The sequence below is a fragment of the Macrotis lagotis genome, chromosome 1 (assembly GCF_037893015.1).
Source record: "Macrotis lagotis isolate mMagLag1 chromosome 1, bilby.v1.9.chrom.fasta, whole genome shotgun sequence".
Lineage (NCBI taxonomy): Eukaryota > Metazoa > Chordata > Mammalia > Peramelemorphia > Peramelidae > Macrotis > Macrotis lagotis.
In genome coordinates, this window is record NC_133658.1 from 816,741,953 (window position 1) to 816,766,678 (window position 24,726).

General features: G+C 35.6%; 1 protein-coding gene across 2 annotated transcripts in view; it reads right to left on the reverse strand.

The window, feature by feature from the left end:
* The window catches only part of ME3 (malic enzyme 3), a 324,153-nt gene that overhangs the window by 252,158 nt on the left and 47,269 nt on the right, over nt 1-24,726 (reverse strand). Inside the window, exon 1 of one of the 2 annotated variants that reach the window (XM_074217064.1) lies at nt 948-5,314. The exons of the other annotated variant lie outside the window; for it this stretch is intronic. The gene's annotated coding sequence lies outside the window, so the exon portion shown is untranslated. Of the gene's footprint in view, nt 1-947; nt 5,315-24,726 lie in introns of those variants that run through there. 2 annotated transcript variants of the gene reach the window in all.

Here is a 24,726-nt window from a genome sequence, read left to right on the forward strand (position 1 = left end):
GCAAAAGAAATTAAATACCTTAACCAAGGTCACACAGGTAGTAAATATTTAAGGTAAGATTTGAATTCTGATCTTCCTGCTATCAAGGTCATTGTTCTATCCACTACAAAATGTAAAGGGGAACTCCTTATACTGATAAAATCAAGTCTGGTTAAACAAAAAAAAATTAATCTAACCAAATATAGTATCAAACAATAAAGTCCTTCTACCTAAAAAGAAGATTCCTGGAATTTGTTTTTTTACTCCTGAAATGCTAACTTAGGCTTCTACACTAAAGTTCTACATAAGAAAAAAAAGATTACTGTAATTTGTTGTCACTCTTGAAATGCTAACTCAGATTTCTATAGTCCCTTAAGATGTACTAAATGTTTTCCTCAAAACATTCCTCTAAGGCAAGTAGTGAAATTATTATCATCTCCATTTCCAATTAGAGTAGAAATTAGGACCCACTGTCCCTCTAGAAGCCAAGTGAGGCTTGGTTTCTAGAGATGAGCAGAAAAGAAAGAAAATTCAATGGACTATAACAGTAATGTGGAGAGCAGATAGTATTATACTTAACATTTTATTGATGAATGAGGTCATGGACACCAGTAAGCAAACTACCTTATAGTCAATTATCATCACCTGGTCTATTCCTGTTAAGAGTTTTCCCTTGCAGTGGATGGTTCTCCTAATGAATATTGCCAAAGCTGGTTCCAGAATCACAACAACAGATATTCCAAATAGGGGAAAAGCTGGCACTATATCTTGGAAAAAAATTTTAGCTACATATAGTTTGTTTTCAGTGATGTCAGGAAGCCCTCTCAATCTCTAAAGTAATTCTCCCACCTGGTTTGCTAATGTCAATATCCATAATTAGTTATTTTATTTTATTTTGCTTTACAAATTCAATTAAGATGCAAATATCCAGTGGGACAAGCAACACATTAATTGCAATTACCACTTACACTCTTGGGTGCAGGAGTTTCTCAGATCCCATATTGAGAATAGTTTTTCAAAAAGATGACAGAAGAGAACCTTGAGACACTGGACCCCTAAATGCAAGAGGAAAAGGTTGCCACATATCAGGGGAAAGGAACAGAAAAGAATGCTAAGATGTTCTAAGGTAAACTATGCCTTCTCTGATCAATTCAGAAGTTGCCATGATGTTGTTTCCATAGTTTTTTTTCCCCAAAGTAGTCCTAAATAGTCAAAGCTAGTGTCAGAGGTACAAGAAGTCAATGGTGACTTTGTACTCAAAATCCCTGTAGGAAAGAGGAAAGAGCTAATACTTGGGGTATTCTGAAGAGGAGATAACAGCAGCCAGAGATAGAGCAGCTACCACTGTCTGCCTTTCTGGTGAAACTGAAAATCATCAAGACCTGGGCACAGACGGAAGGGCAACAGCAGTGGTCATTTTAAAATCTTAGCCCTGGAAGGAACCTCGGGAGCAATATAATCAACCTTCTTCAATTAGTAAGGATCTCCTTTATAGTATCCCTAAGAGGAAGTCATCCAGTCTCTCCTTGAACATTTTTAGGAACCTCAATTCCCAATGTTCTCACTTTTTTCTCACTTAACATGATGTTTATGACTTAGAATTTATTTAATTGCCTTGGTAGTTTATTTACTTTTTCTAAGTAGCAGTTGTTGTAGTGGCAGCAGTTGCAGTCACTTCAATAGGTGGCACTTTATATGGCACTTCAAAGTCAATAATATGATTTATATGCATCATTTCATTTGATCCTCAACAATCCTGGGGCATAGGAGATAGGTTAGACTTATTTGTCCAGTGAGGATACTGAAGTAGAGCAACTTCTTGCCTCACACATATAGTCAGTATCTGAAGCAAGCTTTGAACTCAGGGGTTCTAGACTCCTAATCCACCATTTTATATACCACATACAGCCTCTGGTAATAATAACAACAAGGATTTATTAGTTTTACAATAATCCTACTCCAACGATAATTTTGTTTTTTTAAATATACTAGACAAGCATAAGCTCTGTAAGGTGCTCTGACGTGCATCAAGTACAATTCTAAGAACAAACTCTGTGTTTGTCATTTGAGGACTAGCTTTGAATGTGTTTAGAAAGGCTCAAGAATAAAAGACTGGGCAGTGGGTAATGAATGATCTCATCTCCAAAACATAGAAATACAATCTTTATTAGTAAAAGGAGAAACTAAACTCTGACAAATGAATGAATAAAGCATTTGAGAACTTAATATGTACAAAGCACAAAAGCATGAGAGAGAGAGAGAGACAATGAGAGAAAGAGACACAAAAAAAGACAGAAGTAATACATCACAAACTCCCCTTTTAATGGGAAAATACTGCCAAAGCTAGTTGCCAGAGCTACATGAACAAATGGCTTCTGGTTGCAAGTCAATGGAAAAGTCCATTGTCATTTGGATGACTTAGGGTCCTTGGGTTTCACGGTGTCCCCAATTATTATCTCATTGGCCCATAATGAATGAGCCCTTCCTCTGCAGTCCCTGTCCTCAATGAAATTCATTATTGTAGGGGAGACTGGTGGTCAGGGAAAAATATTTTGGTTTGGAAAGTTACAGGGATGGTGAATGGAGCCCTGGAGAAATAAATCAATAGTTCCTTCTTTGCAATAATGGCAAAGTTGATTTGATTGTATATTCAGAATGAAATGGGAGAGGCTTAGAGGATGTGGTAAGAACAAGAGTAACAGTAGTAGGAAGGTACTTGATAGAAGAGAGGTAGTGAGGTATATGCATAGAATTCACTTTGGATTCGAGTCTGACACCTTATAAATATAAGTTCTCTGATCACAGACAACGTAATTTCTCTCAGTCTTATCACATTTGTAAAATAGAGAAATGAAAGCAATTATCTCACAGCAAATGAGAAAATAAATGTAAACTATTATGCAAGCCTTAAAACATTATATAACTTGGCTTTTTTGTCATTCTTGTAGTTATTTATTCTCCCAGTGCTTCAGGAAGCAATCTAACTCTAAATTCCTGATTGTCAATCTGCACAAAAGGTAAAAATTTCCACACTCAGAAGTTCCTAATACCCATGAAATCACAAGGAAAGAGAAATGGAAATCTGAGACCAGGGCATACATTTTTATGGAACTTTATTTACAAAATAAGCCTGTCAAGGGGCAGCTAGGTGACACAGTGGCTAGAGAACTGGCCCTGGAGTCAGGAGGACCTGAGTTCAAATCTGACCTCAGACATTTAATAACCACCTAGCTGTGTGACCTTGGGCAAGTCACTCAACTTCTCATTGCCTTGCAAAAAACAAAAACAAAAACAAAAAATAAGTCTGTCAAGTCAGTAGTTTTTTTTTAAAGATGAAGGAATAGAGATTCAGTCAGTTTAATTGCTTAAGGTCACAAATCTATCAAGTGTCAGAGCTGGGACTTGGACATTTAAGTTCCATAGTTCTGACCCCAATTATTAGTGATATTTCTATTGCTTCTCAGATGAGAGAGCTGACTTCGCTTTTGGAGGAAGAAAGTGTCCAAAGATGACAGAAAGTGATGAGTGGGTGGAAAAAAGTAACATATGGGGGGTATACAAGATGATTTTTTTCTAGTTCTAAATTCTGTGATCTATGATTTTGGTGCACAGCTGTTTCCATTTGTCCTAGGCTACCAGAACCACTTAGTTCCCCAGTTTATTTAAACAAACATTCAGATGCTTACTATATGATGGATACCAGAGATCACTAAAGATGAAGAATAACACAGTCCCTATCCTGGAAGAGCTTAGAGTAGATGGGTAAAATATTACATACACACAAAAATATAGAATAATGTTAAATTAGAAGGTGATAAGTGCTTAGCAGAAGGCAAACAAAACAAAGAAGCATGGGATATCTGGAAAGGGAAGGATCGCTTCTAATGGCAGATCCATGGCTATTGTTCCAGATAATCCAAAACAACTCCTTTAGGTTGTCTGAAATTCCACAAGATTCAGTACATGCTTTTTCACTCATATCCAAATAATACAAATGTAGCATGGGTTAGGGTGGAGATACTTTGAAAACTTTTGGCTGAAATGATGACTTAGCTATAGGTTTATACTTCCTCCCTCAAAACAGCTGTTCCCCTGTATGAGGTTGTTGAAACCAGATTTGTTAGCTCATTAGCCAAGCAAGAAAAACTGCTTTAGCAAAGAGCACTATAGCATTGTAGTCCATTGTCAAAGAATAAGAAAAAGAGGTGTAAACACTCCTGTATGAGGAACCCCTATGGTTGTGCCCTATCCAGTTTTAAGTATTTTCAAATTACTTCATTAATTTCCATAAGAAACCACTCATAAAATATCAGAGAAATTTTAACCTTCTCAAGGGATCATCCTCTCGCTCTTCAACATTTATTGTTTCTACTGTTAGATTCTATTTACACACTGCAGACAAGTATTTCATTAAATATTGATCAAGTCAATGATATAACATTCAAAGCTTTTGCAGTTTCCTCTAGTCACTCCAATGGAACTTGAACCTTTCAAAATTCTAGGTAGAAGTTTTTAAGGGACTAAGAATCATAATAGTAATTTTAAAAATTAAATTAAGCAATGCCTTCAATATATTGGACAGATCTTCTATGGAGGCTTTATGAGTCAGAGGTTATAGTTCATTGCCTGTTTTTTTTAATATAAATATTTTGTTTTCCAATTATATACAATATTAGTTTCTACCTATAATTTTTTGGTAATGTTTTGAATTTTACAATTTTCCTCACTCCCCCATCTTCCCACAGAAGGCAGTCTGATAATGTTTACTTTGTTTCCATATTATACATTGATCAAAATTGAATGTGTTGAGAGAAAAAATCATATTCTTGAGGAAAAAATAAAATATTAGTGATAGCAAAATTATATAGTACATAAGACAACTTTTAAAAAATGAAGGTAATAGCCCTTGGTTTTTGTATAAACTCCATAGTTCTTTCTCTGAATACAGATGGTATTCTCCATCACTGATGACCTAAAATTGTCCCTGATTATTGCACTGATGGAATGAGCAAGTCCATTAAGGTTGATCATCACCCCCATGTTGCTGTTACAGTGTACAGTGTTATTCTGGTTCTGCAAATCTTGCTCAGCATCAGTTCAAGTGCATGGCTTGTGTAGTCCTTCTTGCTGAACAGTTTGAGATTGGTGAATCTCTTGAGTTTGGGAGTTCTGACCTACAGTAGGGCTAAAACTGATTGGGTGATCAGGCACCAATATGGTAAAAGAGTGTAATGAAGCTATCTAAGAAGAGGCAAGCAAGCCCAGGTTGGGAAAAATGGAATAGGTTAAAGGTTCCATACAAATCAAAATTGGGATCATGTGCCTATGAACTGTGACTAAAAAATAAGAGAGAGAGACAGAGAGAGAGAGAGAGAGAGAGAGAGAGAGAGAGAGAGAGAGAGAGAGAGAGAGAGAGAGAAGAAGAAGAAGAAGGAGGAGGAGGAGGAGGAGGAGGAGGAGGAGGAGGAGGAGGAGGAGGAGGAGGAAGAGGAAGAAGAAGGAAGGGGAAGTGGGGGAGAGGGAGAATTTATGGGAAAATATGGATATGAATTGGGAAGAAAAAGTATAGAAAGGTTGTGATATACATAGAAAAGTTGTGATTACCCAAACTAGTAATTTGATAATACCCAAACTATAATTATACTATCAAAATATTGAATTATGTGGTTAATCCTCAGTTAAGCAAACTGATTGAATGAGGCAGTGTTCTGTGTAAAGAAATCTCCATAAAAATCAAGTTAACACTTTCAGTACCACAATATTTCAAAGTTGCTGCTACCACTAAATTTGAGAACTTAAAAGTACTTTATATATCATCTAGTATAACCCCTTTCATTTTATAGATAAGGAAATTAAAACTCAGAGATTAGAAGTGACTGTCCAAGATCCCACAGTCCATTAATGGAAAATCAGAGTCAGAACCACATCACCAATGAATTTCCAAAATTTTCTAAAATTTATTATACTCTCCCTTGTCTTTGTAAATAGAGAATAGGGAATATAATAATATCTCAAATTAATGCTATATAATATGGAGATATATCTCCTTATACTGAGATATATTGAGATTTCTGTACTTACACCAAATACTCTATATTATAAACTATAAGTATGTATTTTTTTCTTTTCTCTATACTAGCATGACAACTCTGTTCCATGTTATTAATTCATGTCCTATCAGTAAGTATACTTCTCACTAGTTCAATGGTCATGGCTAATCTCTATTACTGCTCACTTTTCTACCATTTGTCAACTTTTCTTTTTTCTATCTTACTCTCTCTTTTCCCTATCTATCCTTTTCTTGTGTCTTAACTTTGTGATTTTCAAATCTTGACTTCAATAGCCACCAATCATCCCAAGGTCCTTCAATCAAGTGAAGTCAACAATCATATCATGCCTCTAGACCCGGTAATTACAACCATTGAATGTTAGGGCTAGAATAGATCTTGAGGATCATCTAGCCCATAGATGTCAAGTACAAAATCATCTGAGTCTCAAATCAAATTAAAATATAACTGGGAAACATTGAACAAAATAAATAAAAATATAATGAAACATGGATAGCATTTCATTTTAAAACTAAGTCAACATTTAGCCCACAGGGACCCTTAAGTATATTAATGGCTCCCATTCCTATTTAAGTTTGGCACCACTGATCTAGCTCACTCTTATATGGTAAAGATGAGAAATTGAGGTCCTTCAAGTAGAAGTTAGTTGCTCAAAGTCATCGCACTATGTTTTGCACCAGAAATTTCTTGGTTATTTTCATTGTTGCTCATACTTTGAAGGATTTTTAAAATTTATTTTTGGGTTCACAGCTGTTTGAAGAGTTTGAGGTTTTCAGACATGAAAGAAGAACTGAGGTGTTACTATAGTGACACTTTAGACATCTAAACAGAGAAAGACAAGGAAACAGTTTCTGGTCATGAACTGCTGAAATTGCCACAAAAAGCTGGTCTGGCCCACAGAAAAGAGAGTTTGTCAATGACTGGGACCAGAAAAGTAGATTATTTCACATACAGAGAACTTGTATGATGAATTTCCCCTACAGAAATCACATGTCCCTTCCTCTTGGACCTACAAGATACAGAAATTTAGAAACATTAAGATTTCCCCATGATATTACCATTCAGGTAAGCTCTATCTTTAGGTATATTCTATCTTCACTGAAACAGGTGTGGGGAGGGGGGGAGCTAGATGGCACAGTAGGTAGAGCACCAGCCCTGGAGTCAGGAAGATCTGAATTCAAATTTGACCTTAGACAACTGACTTCATCAGATCCATATCTGGCTACTAGACTCAGTTGTCTCCAGAAGAGAAAGTGAGGCTGGTGACTTGGTACAGCATTCCCTCAAATCCAATTCACTTGCATATCATGGCATCACCTTCCTGATGTCACCTTCCTCTTGAGAATGAAGGATAAAAATAACAATGTCTTCACCAAACAATAAATCTACTTAGTATCTGAAGAGGCATAAGGAATCTTGGAATAGCTTACAATTTTAATATGGTTCCAGCTGGTGACAGAAATTATCCTCTCTCTGCTTCTGCTGACACCAGACCAACTCAGAATATTTGATCCTGACCAGGTTTTCCTCACTTTTAGTTAGGGGTCTGATAGCTGAGTGCTAAATTTCAGTCTAAATTCAAGTATTTCACTACTTTCTTTATTTTTAATTATGTGTTTTTTAAAGAATATGATATCCCAAGAAACATATAAAAGTAGCTCTTCTTACAGAATAGATCAATTACTGTTAGAAAAATTTCAGCAATAACTGATGTAGAGAATCAAAGATCCTTCAAGAATACGATGAACTATGTTCTAGCATGTAGAAGTATAAAAGAGATTTTGGTTAAAAATTAAAAAATAGCAACTGAAAAATGCTTGCTGCAAAGAGTTGGAAAAAGAATGAGAAGCCCAGGGGGCAGAGCCAAGATGGTGCGTGAAAACAGGAATTCCCGAAAACTCCCCCCAAAACTCCAAATTATGACTCTAGCCAAAATTTAGAGGGGCAGAATCCATAGCAAGACTGAGTGATACAATTTCCCAGTCCAAGACAACTTAGAAGTTCTTCAGAAAAGGTCTGTTCCCCTGGGACCAGGGTTTGGAAAAAGCCACAGTATAGCTGCAGCCACAGCATAGTGCAGCACAAGTCTGGGTACCTTGTTCCATGGCAGAGGAAGCAGTTTCCAGACCTCTTGGTGCAGAGATCATTGGGCACAGCTAGAAGGGGTAGTGAGAGAACTCTGCTGCACTTTGCAGAGCAGAGTGCTGGCCTCAGAGCAGCACTGCAGTGAGAACCTGCAGCAGGAGTAGGCAGAGCCTCCCAGCACATCCAGAGCTCTCAGCCCATAGATGGTAAGGGGGGCAAGGGAAAATGCAGAGGTCTCTCTGCTCTCCCTGGGGCAGGACTCTGCTATTTGCCACACCCAAATCAAGGTTGCAGTTTGGGTTCTCATACCACCATAGCCAAGCAGGGACTCTCCTCACAGCTCCAGGGCAGAGGGGAACACCTGTGACCATCCACATACCAAAGCACTGACAAGAGAGCAGTCAGAGTCTTTCATGAGACCATGGAGAAATTAAGGGGCCTGTGGGTTGTCCCAAAAGCCTCCCAAAGCTTTGGAAGTATGGTAAATCAGTCATTGGTTGAGGAAATGAGCAAACAACAGAAAAAGAAGAATCTGACCATAGAAAATTACTTTGGTCATGGAGGATCAAAATACATACTCAGATGATGACAAAATTGAAGCTTCTATAGCCAAAACCTCAAAGAGAAATAGAAAATAGTCTCAGGCTATGGATGAGCTCATAAAAAAGACTTTGAAAAGCAATTAAGGGAGGTAGAGGAAAAATTGGGAGGAGAAATGAGAGTGATGTGGATAAATCATGAAAATCAAGTCAGCAACTTGGTGAAAGAAACACAAAAGGCAAATGAGGAGAAGAATACCTTAAAAAGCAGAATTGGCCAGATGGAAAAGGAGATAAAAAAGCTCTCTGAAGAGAATAACTCCTTCAAATGCAGAATGGAACTAAATGAAGTTGATAACTTTGTGATAACTCAGGAAGAAAGAAAACTATTCTTAAAAAAAACCCAAACCAAAATTAGAAGAAAATGTGAAATATCTCATTGGAAAAACAACTGACCTTGAAAACAGATCCAGAAGAGATCATTTAAAAACTATTAGGCTTCCTGAAAGTCATGACCAGAAAAAGAGCCTAGACTTCATTTTTCAAGAAATAAGAAATAATTTTCAAGAACTAATCAAGAAAAAAATTGCCCTGAGATCCTAGAAGCAGAGGGTAAAATAGAAATTGAAGGAATTCACCTAACACCTCCTGAAAGAGATCCCAAAAGAAAAACTTCTAAGACGATTATAGCCAAACTAAAAAAGTCCCAAGTCCAAGAGAAAATATTAAATGCTTCCAGAAACAAGCAATTCAACTACTATGGCTCTCTAGTCAGGATTACACAGGATCTGGCAGTGTCTACATTAAGGGCTTATAAGGCTTGGAAGTTGATATTCTAAAAAGGCAAAAGACCTTGGTTTACAACCGAGAATCAACTACCCAGAAAAACTGAACATCCTCTTTCAGGGGAAAAGATGGACTTTCAATGAAACAGAAGACTTTCAAACTTTCCTATTGAAACAACCAGAGTTGAACAGAAAGTTTGATCTCCAAGTACAGGCCTCCAGGAAACCATAGAAGGAATGGATGAGAAGGATTAATTATGAGGAACTTAATGATGTTGAACTGCTTGTATTCCTGCATGGGAAGAAGATACTGATAACTCATGAACTTCTTCATTTACAAGAACAGTTAGAAGGAGTATATATAGACAAGGCACAGGAAGGAGCTGAATATAATAATATAATATAGTAAAAAGATGGAGTCAATGGGTGATAAAGAAAAGTACTGGGAGGAAGAAAAAGGAGAGGAAGAAGAGGCTAAGATATTTCACACAAGAGTCAAGAAAAAGGCAAGGGAGAATGAGTGAGCCTTCATTCTCCTCAGAAATGGCTCAGATAGGAAATAACATACACACATAATAGAGTATAGAAATCTATCTTACCCCAGAGAAAAATGAGAAGAAAAGGATGGGATAAGGGGGAATGGGGGTGGGGAGAGAAGGGGGAACAGGTGATAGAAGAGAGGGAAAATAGTGGGAGAGGATACTCAGATACAACATACTTCTGAACAGGGACAGGTTCAAAGGAGAGAGAGAATGGAGTAGGTGAGAGTGAGGAGGAATAGAGTGGAGGGAAATACAGCTAGTGATAGCAACTGTTGAAAAAAATATTGAAGCAACTTCTCTGGTGGCTATGATGGGGAAGGCAACTCATCCCAAAGACAGAGTTATTGGAATCTGAACACAGACTGAAGTACATTTCTCTCTCTCTCTTGCTATTCTTGAGTTTTCTCATCTTTTTTGGGGGGGGGTGTTATGACTACTCTCACAAGATTACTGTGATAATATAAACAAAAATATTGTTAAAAAAAGAATGAGAAGACTAGTTAAAAATGCTGCTGTTTTCATGTAGGAAAAAAAGTTTGTCATAGATTAATATTAGAGTACTCAAAACTGGATAAATAAATTTTTTTACTAATGAGCTCTTTTTTTGATTGAAGACAACACTATTGTCATAAAATCAGTGAATATTTTCATCACATTGTAAAAAATTCCAAAAAAATGTTTTGGAAATTTTTTACATCTAGTCTTTTCCTCATTGAGGGAATGATGAATTTTGATAAATATATTACTGTACTGGAAAGCAAATGTGTTCTGAAATCATAGAGATTTTTAAATTGAGTTGAACGTTGCAACACATCTTTATACTGATCTAAAAAGGTCAATGACATCAGGACGATAATGACATGATTTGAAAGTGAATTGGATTTAGGAGAGGCAGAGCTGTGAGAGGGCACCAGCCTCATTCTTCTCCAGAGCCATCTGGAGCCCAGGGCAAGATATAGATCAGGATGATTAGAGATGGCCCTGTGAGAAGAATGCCTGTCCTGAAGTCAAAAAGACTCATCTTCCTGAGTTCAAATCTGGCCTTAGACATTTTCTATTCCTGTGACCCTGGACAAGTCACTTAACCCTCCTTCTCTCTACTCCTCATCTATAAAAAGAGCTGGAGAAGGAAATGGCAAATTGTTTCTGTATCTCTGTCAAGAAAGCCCAAATTGGGTCATGAAGATTCAGACATAACCAAAACAACTGAACAACAACAAAAATTCTGTTAAAAGAACTGATATGCATCCTTTGCCCTTTACTGTCCATATTCTGGTCCTAAAAGACAGTTCTAATACTCTTAAACCTTTAAAACATATTGATAGTATATGAGTACAAAACTTTTGTATTCATTTTGAAAATAAAAGAAAGTCTTCTACTTCTTTGAAATAAAAGGGGACAAAGAGGCAGAGAAGGAAAAGTTAAAAAAAAACTTACAGGGAAAACAAAAGAAAATCATTTGACAACTTCCTGTATTTATTTATTTATTTATTTTTGGTTTTTACAAGGCAATGGGATTAAGCAACTTGCCCAAGGTCACACAGCTAAGTAATTATTAAGTGTCTGGGGCCGGATTTGAACTCAGGTCCTCTTGACTCTTGGGTCGATGCTCTATCCACCATACCACCTAGCTGCCCCCTAACTTCCTGTCCTTCTGAGTCCATAGAATAGCAAGAATGATTTTTGCTGGTAATTCAAATTACAAAAGGAGATCATCATATAAGAGTTAACCTGAGATTCTGACAGTTCAAAAATCTCCAGAAGAGTCTTAAAACTTCAGAAAGCAATAAGGAGAGTTAACCAAGGAATCAATTCTTTTCTGAATTAACCATTTTGAAAAAAATATATTTCAAGTCAAAATTGAAACCTATGGAGATAGCTTTTCCAACATGAAATGTGACTAGAGCAATAACCAAGAATGACTGAGAACTCATGAAGATAAGTCCCATGGATTGTTAGGCATCAAGTTACTGACACTAATTTTGAAATCAAATATTTTTAAGGCTTTACTTGAAGTTCAAAGGAATAAATGAATAAGGAAAAAATATTTTAGACTGAATTTCTGTTTTAGTCTGAGGTTTATAACCAAAAATTAAAATATCAAAATTGTGCAATCAGTATTTTGATGGTCAACATCTATGATGTTCATAGATTAGTGAAACAAATTCCTTCTACAATCCTTCTAAAATTTCCAAAAACATCCAGAAGTTAAATCATTAATTTAATTAGTTACCCAAGAATAATTCTATACTATATTACATTAGGACTCTTATTTCAAAAAAATAATTCTAATATCTTATGATTTAACATAACAGTTATTTCCTAAACACCACAGTCACCTATTCTCCCCAAGTTCAATTAACTTCAGTCTCCCTATTACCTCAATGAACAAATGTAAATGCCTGTATTTGATATTAAAAGCTTGACCCCTTCCCTGTCTTTCCATCTTTATTACATATTACTACTTTCTTTTTTAAATTTTTTTTTATTTTTTAGGTTTTTGCAAGGCAAGTGGGGTTAAGTGGCTTGCCCAAGGCCACACAGGTAGGTAATTATTAAGTGTCTGAGAGAGGATTTGAACCAAGGTACTCCTGACTCCAGGGCCGGTGCTTTATCCACTGAGCCACCTAGCTGCCTCACATATTACTACTTTCTATGAAATACTCTGATATAATAACAATAACATTTCAGACATTTTTCATATACAACACTCCATCTTTTATCTCTACATCAATTAATTGATTATTTCCTATACTAATAATGCTATCCTTCCTCAATTCCCACATTAGAAACCTGTCCTCTATGCAATACTGGGCCAAGGAGATATAGACCCAGAACAAATTGGAAACTGAATAACCTCATTTTAAAAAATGAGTGGACCAAAAAACAAATTATAGAAAGAATTAACCATTTTATCCTAGATAATGATAATAATGAAACAATATATCAAAACCTATGGGATTCATTCAAAGCAACTCTCAGGGGATATATTATAGCTCTAAATGCTTATATGAGGGGCGGCTAGGTGGAGCAGTGAATAAAGCACCGGCCCTGGAGTCAGGAGTACCTGGGTTCAAATCCGGTCTCAGACACTTAATAATTACCTAACTGTGTGGCCTTGGGCAAGCCACTTAACCCCATTTGCCTTGCAAAAAAAAGACCTAAAAAAAATAAATGCTTATATGAATAAATTGGAGAAAGAGGAAATCAATGTACTAAACATGCAACTAAAAAATTAGAGAAAGAACAAATCAAAAATCTCCAATTAAGTACCAAATTAGAAATTCTAAAAATTAAAGGAGAAATTAATAAAATTGAAAGCAAAAAACTATTTAATTAATAAATAAAATCAAAAGTTGGTATGAAAAAAACAATAAAATCGATAAACCTCTAGTCAATTTGATTTTAAAAAAAGAAAGAAGAAAACCAAATTGCTAGTATCATAAATGAAAAAGGTGAACTCACCACCAATGAGGAGGAAATTAAAGTAATAATTCAAAATTATTTTGCCCAACTCTATGCCAATAAATTTGATAATCTAAGTGAAATGGATGAATATTTACAAAAAATATAAGTTGCCCAGGTTAAATGAAGAAGAGATTAAATACCTAAACAACCCTATCTCAGAAAAAAGAAATCCAACAAGCCATTACTGAACTCCCTAAAAAAAATCTCCAGGGCCTGATGGATTCACAAGTGAATTCTACCAAACATTTAAGGAACAATTGGTTCCAATCCTATATAAACTCTTTGGAAAAATAGGGAAAGATGAAACTCTGCCTAACTCTTTCTATGAAACCAATATGGTACTGTTACCTAAACCAGGAAGAGTTAAAACAGAGAAAGAAAATTATAGACCTATCTCCCTGATGAATATAGATGCAAAAATCCTAAATAAAATCTTAGCAAAATGATTACAACAACTCATCACTAGGATAATACATTATGATCAAGTAGGATTTATTCCAGGAATGCAGGGTTGGTTCAATATTAGGAAAACTGTTAGTATACTCAATTATATCAACAACAAACCTATCAGAAATCATATGATCATATCAATAGATGCTGAAAAAGCTTTTGACAAAATGCAGCATCCATTCCTATTAAAAACACTAGAGAGTGTAGGAATAAATGGACTGTTCCTTAAAATCATTAGCAGTATCTATCTGAAACCATCAACAAGCATTATACTCAATGGGGAGAGGCTAGAAGCATTCCCAATAATATTAGGGGTGAAACAAGGGTGCCCCTTATCACCACTACTATTCAATAGTGTATTAGAAATGTTAGCAGCAGCAATTAGAGAAGAAAAAGAAATTAAAGGAATTAGAATTGGGAAGGAAGAGACAAAACTCTCACTCTTTGCAGTTGACATGATGGTCTACCTAGAGAATCCCAAGAAATCATCTAAAAAACTACTGGAAACAATTAGCAATTTTAGCAAAGTTGCAGGTTATAAAATAAACCCTCATAAATCCTCAACTTTTCTGTATATGTCTAGCAAGAAACAGCAGGAAGAGCTAGAAAGAGAAATCCCATTCAAAGTAACCTCAGACAATATAAAATATCTGGGAGTCTATTTGCCAAGATAGACTCAGAATCTTTTTGAAAACAATTATAAAACACTTCTCACACAAATTAAATTAGATTTAAATAACTAGGCAAATATCAACTGCTCATGGATAGGTAGAGCTAATATAATAAAAATGACAATTCTACCAAAACTAAACTATCTGTTTAGTGCCCTACCAATCAAAATTCCAAAAAATTACTTTAACGAGTTAGAAAAAAATTTTAAGTAAATTCATATGGAGAAATAAAAAGTCAAGAATTGCCAGGAGCTTAATGAAAAAAAGTGCAAAAGAAGGTGGCTTAGCCCTACCCGATCTAAAATTATATTATGAAGCATCAGTCATCAAAACTGTTTGGTATTGGCTAAGAAATAGAGTGGTGGACCAGTGGAATGGACTAGGTGCAAAAGCAGGAGACGATTATAGTAATCTGCTGTTTGATAAACCCAAAGAGTCCAGCTATTAGGATAAAAACTCTCTCTTTGATAAAAACTGCTGGGAAAATTGGAAGTTAGTATGGAAGAAACTTAGATTAGACCAACACCTCACACCCTTTACCAAGATAAGATCCAAATGGTTACAGGACATAGACATAAAAAACAATACTATAAGCAAATTAGAAGATCAAGGACTAGTCTACCTGTCAGATCTATGGAAAGGGGAACAGTTTATGACTAAGGAATAGTTGGAGAACATCACCAAAAACCAATTAGATGATTTCTATTACATTAACTTAAAAAGCTTTTGCACAGATAAAACCAATGTAACCAAGATCAAAAGAAATGTAGTAAATTGGGAAACAATCTTTACAACTAATGATTCTGAGAAAGGACTAATTTCTAAAATATACAGAGAACTGAGTCATATTTTTAAAACAAAAAGCCATTCCCCAATTGACAAATGGTCAAAGGATATGCAAAGGCAATTTACAGATGAGGAGATCAAAGCAATCCATAGCCATATGAAGAATTGCTCTAACTCATTACTTATTAGAGAAATACAAATTAAAGCTTCTCTGAGGTACCACCTCACACCTCTCAGATTGGCCAGCACAACCAGGAAGGATAATGATCATTGTTGGAAGGGATGTGGGAAATCTGGGACACTATTACAGTGTTGGTGGAGCTGTGAACTCATCCAACCCTTCTGGAGAGCTATTTGGAACTATGCCCAAAGGGCAACAAAAATATGCATACCCTTTGACCCAGCAATACCACTACTGGGTCTATACCCTGAAGAGATGAGGAAAAAGGGTAAAAACATTACTTGTACAAAAATATTTATAGCAGCCCTGTTTGTGGTGGCAAAGAATTGGAAATTCAGTAAATGTCCTTCAGTTGGGGAATGGCTTAGCAAACTGTGGTATATGTATGTCATGGAACACTATTGTTCTATTAGAAACCAAGAGGGATGGGAATTCAGGGAAACCTGGAGGGATTTGCATGAACTGATGCTGAGTGAGATGAGCAGAACCAGAAAAACACTGTACACCCTAACAGCAACATGGGAGTGATGTTCAACCTTGATGGACTTGCTCATTCCATCAGTGCAACAATCAGGAACAATTTTGGGCTGTCTGCAAAGGAGAGTACCATCTGTATCCAGATAAGGAGCTGTGGAGTTTGAACAAAGTGCAAGGACTATTCCCTTTAATTTAGAAAAAAAACAGATAGCTTATTGTCTGATCTTGTTACCTCTTAGACTTCTCTTCTCTTTAAGGATATGATTTCTCTCTCATCGCACCCAATTTGGATCAAGGTACAACATGGAAACAAAGTAAAGACTGACAGAGTGCTTTCTGGGGGGGAGGGGGGAAGGAAGCAAGATTGAGGGAAAAATGTAAAACTCAAATAATATCTTTAATAAAAATAAATTTAAATTAAAAAAAAGAAACCTGTCCTCCAAGAACTTAAGCTGATTTGTACATGATTGTTTTATAGCTATGCTGCCTTCCTGTTAGTATATAAGGACGGAGTTTGTTCTTATACTTCCCCTAATAACTAGGCTAATGCCTTGCATATGCTTATATATGGGAAAGTCCTTGATAGAGATTGGTTAACCCAAGCAAACTACTTTACTATCTTTCCCTCCACTCCTTGAGAAAAGACAAGACATGTCCTTTAAGTTGGTAGCCTGGTATTAACACTCAACATGGCTGACCAGAGTTTTGATGTTTCACTGTGTGTAAATTGTTCTTTTGTCTCTGGGCTTCACATTTCTTCATACAAGTATTAACTAGAATTACTCATGCAAGAGTTCTGTACCATCTCACACAACACAAAAAAGATAAGAAATCCATTTAAGAAATGGAGATTAATATGCTCCAGTGGTGCAAGAATTTGTCTTATTTATGCTCTACTGAAATATAATGGATATGTGTATGGCTTTGTATGAATATGTATAGCTATATTCACCACTAATTATAACTTTCTAGGGGTGGGGGAGCAATAAAATAAAAATTATACATCAGAGAACAAAAGAAAATCTAGAAGGAAGCACAGAAAAGATGAATAGCATTGAAAGCAACATGTAGGATTTATTACATAGGTTTTTATAAAATGGCAAGTTATTGTTTTATATTGAATCCTCTCTCATGTTCAGCCATGTACACAGAAATGTTCTTTTTTTCATTTAGGTTTAAAAATGAATTATAATTTAAAAGAAAATCAGTGAACTATAATAAAGACTAATCTTGGAAAATGACTTCATCAAAGGTAAGTTTAAAATCTGTTTTGATAAAAGTTTTCTTTATTGATAAAGAAATAAAGAATATATATTTTCAAGTCCTGTGAACTTAGTGTCAGACCATATAAATTACTGTAGCAAAAGGACAGAGTGTATATATGAAAAACTTTTTTTAAGAAATTAAAAAGTTGACAGGTTTATTTATTTCAATACGTTTAATTATTTATTTTGTCTCTCAATTAATTTGCATATGACCCTACTATTTGCACAATACTGTACTAGGCTTGGCAAGAATATAAGGATATTACATACTCCTTCTTGGAAAACCAGTATTAAAAGAAAGCAACAATTAGAGAAGATTAGAATATAATAAAATATTCAAATGTGTACTAAAGACTAAATGGCTACTATAGCAATGCAATGAAAAGACCAAACTTAGAGTAAGAAGATAACATCTTACTTGCCACATAAGTCTGGGGAAATCTTTCTTTTCTGTGTCCCAGTTGTGTCATTTGGAAAATGGAGATGTTAAAAGAGGACCTATATCCAAATCCCATGCCTGACACTACCTGCATGACTTTTTGCAAGTCACTGAGCTTTCTACGGCCTCTGTAACATGAAGACATGAGTAAATGTAAAATATGTACAATGTAGATCCAAAGGCATGTTTGGAGATGAGAACCAATAATTAAAAATATCAGTAAACTCTTCATTGTAGAAGACTGCACTTAGGTCAACTTGTATGGGTTAGGGATTCCAAGAGGTGTGTGTAAAGAAAGAAAATACTATAGACTTAGACAACAGTCTATGGAAATGATTGGAGGCTAGAGATGGAATCATTCCTATTATCATGGTGCTGGCAAAGTATGGAAAGGCCAGCTAGTAGAAATGTCTTCCTAAGTAAATGTTAGAGAACTGAAAAAATACTACATTAAGGTCCTTAATGACTAGGTGAATTTCTGATCAAGAGAAGGGACATTGCCTCTAAATCACATTCCCAATAAATAGTCTGCCTTTGCTATTTTCAACTTTGAAATAATTACTTTTCCAAACTGTTAAATATTCTGCCCAAGTGCATGAAAACTATTAAAAATACTATTTCTTCATCATTCCATTGCCCAAGCCTATTTCATGACTTTTTTCCATCAGACACTCAGGGAAATTACTCAGTTTTGAGATCCACATACTCAGTCACTCATCAAGCAGGATTTTGGCACTTTTGCTTGATGCCTCTTTTTTTGGCCCTAAGAATTTAGTATCAATCTGCACGTTACAAACTCTCAGGATGAAGGGAATGTGGCCCACAGTCCCACTGCCAATGCCATGTTCTCATGAGTAAATTTATAGTCTGGCTACCGTACCACCATTTAGACACAAGATATGATATTGAGAGCAGGTGGTTTGACTTGAGTAAGATACATATGGACCAATAAATAACAAAGCAGAGCGGTTTCAGCTAAACTGTGGACAGGAATCTTCCCAAATCAAATCAGGCATGGAAGCAGAATGGTTTTTGGAAAGAATGAGAGTTACCTTTTCCAAAAAATGAACTATAACATTATTGTAATTCTATTCAATAACAACAAAATTTATTTTAAAAATAATTCTGATAACTCTCAAGTCAAAGAGAAAATATTACAAGCAGCCAGAAGGACACAATTTAAATATCGTGTGCTACAATCAGGATTACACAGGATTTAGCAGCAACTACATTAAGGGCTTTTGGGACTTGGAATATAATATTCCGGAAGGCAAAAGAGCTTGGAATGAGACCGAGAATCAACTACCCAGCAAAACTGAACATCCTCTTCCAAGGGAAAAGATGAACTTTCAATAAAACAGGGAATTTCAAATGTTCTTGTTGAAATGATCAGAGTGGAAAAGAAAGCTTCTTCTTCAAGTACAGGACTCAGGTGAAGCTTAGAGGGTGGACAAGAAGGGCAAATTATGAGGGATTTAATGATGATCAACTATGTGTATTCCTGCATGGAAAGATGATACTGATAATAATCATATAAACCTTCTTATTTAATAGAGCAGCTTAAAGGAGATTTTATAGATGAGGCACAGGAGAGAGCTGAATTTGAAGTTATAATATACTGTAAAAATGGAGTCAATGGGTGCAAGGGAAATGTACTGGGAGTAAGAGAAAAGAGGTAGAATAGGCTAAGATATTTCATGTAAAAGAGTCAAGAAATAGCTTTTGCAATGGTATGGAAGGGGGAAAGGTGAGGGGGAATGAGGGAGCCTTCATTCTCATCAGAAATGGCTCAGAGAAGAAACAGCATACACACTCAATAGAATAGAAATCTAGAAGAAAATGTAGAGAGGAAGGGGGGTGGGATGTGGGTGATAGAGGAGAGGGTAAATTATAGGGGAGGATAGTCAGATATAACACATCTTCTTTTTTACTTTTTGCAAAGTGGTGGGATTGGGTGGCCTGTCTGGGACCATGGGGCCAGGTTGTTGCTGGGTCCCTAGGGTGGAATGTAGGCTTGGGGCCTCTTGGCCCCAGGGCCGGTGCTCTGTCCCCTGTGCTACTGGGCTGCCTCACAGCACATTTTAGAAGAGGGACAGAGTGAAAGGAGAGAGAGAAATATAATAGATGGTAGTGGGGAGGAATGTATGTAGGGAATAACAATCAGCAATAGCAACTATGGAAAAATATGGAAGTAACTTCTATGATGGACTTATGAGAAAGAATGCGATCCACCCAAGGCAGAGCTGTTGGTATCAGAACACAGATTGAAACATACTTTTTTTCCTCTTTCACTTTATTTGTCATGAGGTTTTATATTTTTGTGGGGGGGGAGGAGGTATTATGTTTACTCTTACAACAAAATTATTTTAGTAATGTGTAAATAAAGAAAATTAAAGAAAAGAAAAAATAATTCTGATATCTTATGATTTAACACAACAGCTATTTCCTATAGCAAAAAGAGTATCTTCAAGTGATAGGAAGTTTGTTGTAATGTATAATACTGTGTACAGTATAATACTGCAAGTAGCATATAGAAGCATGTTATTATTATTTATAGTATTAAGCTGGATTTTGTTTCTATATAATTCCAACTTCGATATAATAGAAGTTGATTAGATTGAGTCTTTATTTTTCTTGCCAACATATAGTAACTGATGGTCTTTGAACCCTGAAGTAATGTGAGCAGAAATGTTTTAGGAACAATGATCTGGCAAAAAAATCAACTTTTTAGCATATACCTTGTGGGATAACTGAATTGCCTTTCCAAATTGTTATTGTTCAGTTGGATATGTCTAACTCTTCATGACCCCTTTTGGGATTTTCTTGGTATTGATACTGGAGTAGGTTACCATTTCTTTCTCCAGTTTATTTTATATATATGAAACTAGACCAAACAAGATTAAGTGACTTGCCCAGGGTCACATAGATCGTACGTGTCTCCGGCCAGTTTTGAATTCCAGAAGATGAATCTTCCTGATTACAAGTCCACCACTGCACTGCCTAACTATTCAAGTAAATATATAAGTATATATACATTTTGGAGGAAAACATACATGTTTTATACCAGTGATGAAGAATAACTGGAGTGACATTAAAAATTGTTGTGCTATGGTAATCATTTAATTTCACTCTGAAATGGATCAGCAGGCCTATGCAAAGGTTGAGAAAAACCCCACATAGAAACAGAATTTTAGATCTACTTATTTTTCCATTAGCAACTTGGGATAAAAATCACTGAATCACAAAATGTCAGTTATAAAAGGAATTCTACAGATTTTATTAATCAAACCCTCCTAGGATCATCTAAGGAAGTCAAGGAATAAAGAAAATACTTTCTTGCCAAAGGTCCCACAGAGATTAAATAACAGACTTGAGAAGAGAATCCAGATCTCTCAATATTCAGACTAAGATGTGGCTCATGCTTCTAGGCAAATTAATACTATGTATATCATCAAAGGATTGTCCTCTCTGACTTCCCCTAAATTCACAAATTAAATAAAAGGACCTCTTGGAAGAAAGATAAGAGTACCATAAATATACTCCTTATTTTTTATGAGAAATAAATTAGATATGAAAATATGGTACAGCAGGTCAATGAATTCTCTTCCCAGAAATAAAACCAAGGTCTTGATACTAGAGCTATGCTATCTTTCTCCCAGGGGTCAAGAGAATGTCTAACATGTTGGGTTCATATCCTTGAACTAAGTATTACATAGCATATATTTATATTGAGACTTTGTGATACAAATTAAGACAACAGTGAGGGGCCCTAAACAAAACTTAACTTTGGAAAACTTTTGTAAAAGCAGAGGGAATTCTTATCTTTGGATAGTCAAAGAAAGTTGGCTTACTTGGAGTGAGAAAATGTGGATTCTGTAAAAATCTGACTCTCACTAGCTGCATGATCCTGGGCAAGTCTCTTAACCCTTCCACTGGCCTCATTTTACTAATTTGTAGAAGGAGACAATTATATTTTAGACTCAGCTGCTGTGAAGCTTAAATGGGATATTTATAAAGTGCTTTGTACATGTGAAAGTATAGTATAAGTATGAGCTACTATATCAGTTTTGATTATTACACAAATTATGTGTTAAGGAATATATAAGCTACAGTATCTCACCTATCTTGGTACAGATAGCTTCCTAAGGTCTCTTCCCACCCTACTCCATCAGGAGCTACTATGATATAATGATTCTGACTCTGAAATCCAAAGCTTAGGTGTACACAATTCTGTTCCAACCTGTGTGTCTATGTGCCAGAGACTGTGTTTAGAACTGAGGATACAAAGGGGCAAAAACAAACAAACCACATAGTTTCTGCCCTCAAGGAGCCCACAATCTAATGAACTAGACAATGGGATAAGCTGTGGGTAAACTCAGAGAAAAAGACACTAATTTTTTTAATTAATTTTTTTATTTATTTAACGGAAGGAAGTAAGAGTGACTTGCCCAAGGTCACACAGCTTGGCAATTATTAAGTGTCTGAGGTCACATTTGAACTCAGGTTCTCCTGATTCTAGGGCCAGTGCTCTATCCACTGAGCCACCTAGCTGCCCAAAGACTAATTTTTTAATAGAAATTGGAAAAAGTTTTTGCAGAAGGTCTTTAACAAAAACATGAAGGAAGTTACTTCACCCCTAAGATCTATTTCAATTCAGACACATGAATCTGGTCTTTAAAAAAAAATTTTCCCTTTAAACCTCTTCAAAGTTAAATTCTCTGGGGCTGGCCCAACAATTTGCACAGCATAAACATCTACAGCATTCATTTTAATTTTTGTTCTGAAGAGAGAAAGTTTCCCTAGATTCAAGATCCATTTTAAGATTTATTCACACTTCTCTATTCCCTAAGCATTTCTTCAAGGCAACAATTAATCTGACAATTGGGAACTTTGCTTTCATACAATCCTATAGCAGTTCATAACTTTAAAAGTGTTTTGCCATACATTAGAGGCTTCATGATGTAATGGATAGAGCACTAGACTTGGGAGCTAGAAGGACTGAGGCCCAATTCCAACCTTTGATATATACAAACTAGCTGTGTGACACTGGGGAGGTTGTGCAACTTCTCTGAACCCAAATTTCCTCATCTGTAAAATGAGAGTAATATTCGCTGTAACACTTACCTCATGGATTTGTCATGAGGTTTAAATGAGGAAATATATGCAGAGCATTTTGCAAATCAATCATAAGGTGCCAAGTCAGTGCCATATAATATTAACTCATTGTGAGGAACAACATGAACAACTTATGAGATGTATGGGAATAGATGCATTATCTATATTTTACAGATAATGAAACCATTTTAGAAAGATTAAGAGCTATCCCAATATAACAGCTAATTGATGAGAGTGAAGGGTCTCAAATACAGCTGTTATAATTCCTCTGTTATCTTTATACATATATATGTGTGTATATGTGTGCATATATATATATACATATATATATATGTATATATATATACATATATTTATTTATTAAACAACTTCTGAAGCTCATCCATGGGAGTTGACTCTGAGAGTGCCCATGAATGTGACCATGACCTGCAACTAGCTTCAGTCAGTGAAGCTCTGGGTTTTCCCTCCAGCAAGTTCAAGAATGAATTGTCACTGGGTTACAGTAAAACAGACATCCAACTATGCATTTGTCTGGCTTTTTTCCTTGTTAAGGCCCTTTATAAAGACTGACTCTAAGTATTGAATTCATGCTTTCTGCAGATGCCTCCAGATCCAAAGCAATACTCTGATCTCGGTTAAAAACCAAACTCACCACAGATTTTGCTTCATTTCATGGAAGTAATGTTAGGCCATGAGGGGAACCAGACAAAGCCAGAATTTTACATTCAAAACTCAAGTTCTGGGAAAAAAACCCATAGATTCTCTTCTGGAAACCAATTTTTTTAACATTTCATCTAAGAAACTATTGCTAGCCTTCATGAAAAGTTATTTCACCTAACTTCATAACCCTTTTGGGATCTAAGTCAAGACTTTGAATGACCGTGGTTTTGTTCTAAGGCCACATATGACTGCATATAGGTTTCCTTTCCCTCTACCCAAGCCAAATATGAAGGATGCCAAATATAATGCACACACTTTGCCAAATATGCAGCACATTCTTTGGTTTTTCAAATATTTAGAATGCTGGAACTGTTGTTGAGCAATAACAAAATATAAATCTGAAAGTAAAGCTAATTAAAATACTAAGAATAAGGAAAATCTAAGGATAGAAGAAATCTATGAAATAGTATTTTCTTAGAATGTCAGTAAATAACTGATACCAGGAGGATTTGGAGCACTTAATAGTCTCCAGCTTTCATGAGACTCTAAACATTTCAGAATTCATATGAAGAATAGTTATAAATTATATATGTGTGTTTGTGTGTGTGTGTTCATGTGAATGTGTGTAAGTAGCCACTCTAATGTCATTTTATGGATATGGTGCCCATATGAACTATATTTTCCAGTTCAATTGCAATTTTAAGAAAAGAAAGCACACTTTAAGTGAGAGTTTGTTAAAGGTATGCCCTTTCTTATGAAGCATGTGCAAGTTTTTTATTGAGAATCAGTATTGTAGAGAGGAAAGAGTATTGGAATTGAGGTCAGGTTTAACTCCTAGCTCTACCATTTATTACCTGTATGACTTCAAGTTAGTCACTTAACCACTCTAGATCTAAATCTATGGCTTCATTATCACAAACATGATATGGAACCAAGGCAGAAAATTCAAAGAGGTAATGGGGGAAAAATGTGACCTTCCTCCATTCACAGGGCCAAAATGGGAAAAATTTAAATTAAAAAAAAAAACAACGGCCTGGCAATGTTCGAAATCAGTTCTTTCTGTGAAGGGCCAAGAGAGTACTCTATCTTTTTGGCTATTTAGCTAAAATTTGGATTGCACTTCTTTTTTTTTTCTAAGCAGGGAATGGCATGAGAAAAATGGTGTTTTTAGAATATTTATCTGTCAACAGCTTGTATAACAAAATAAATTGAGTTG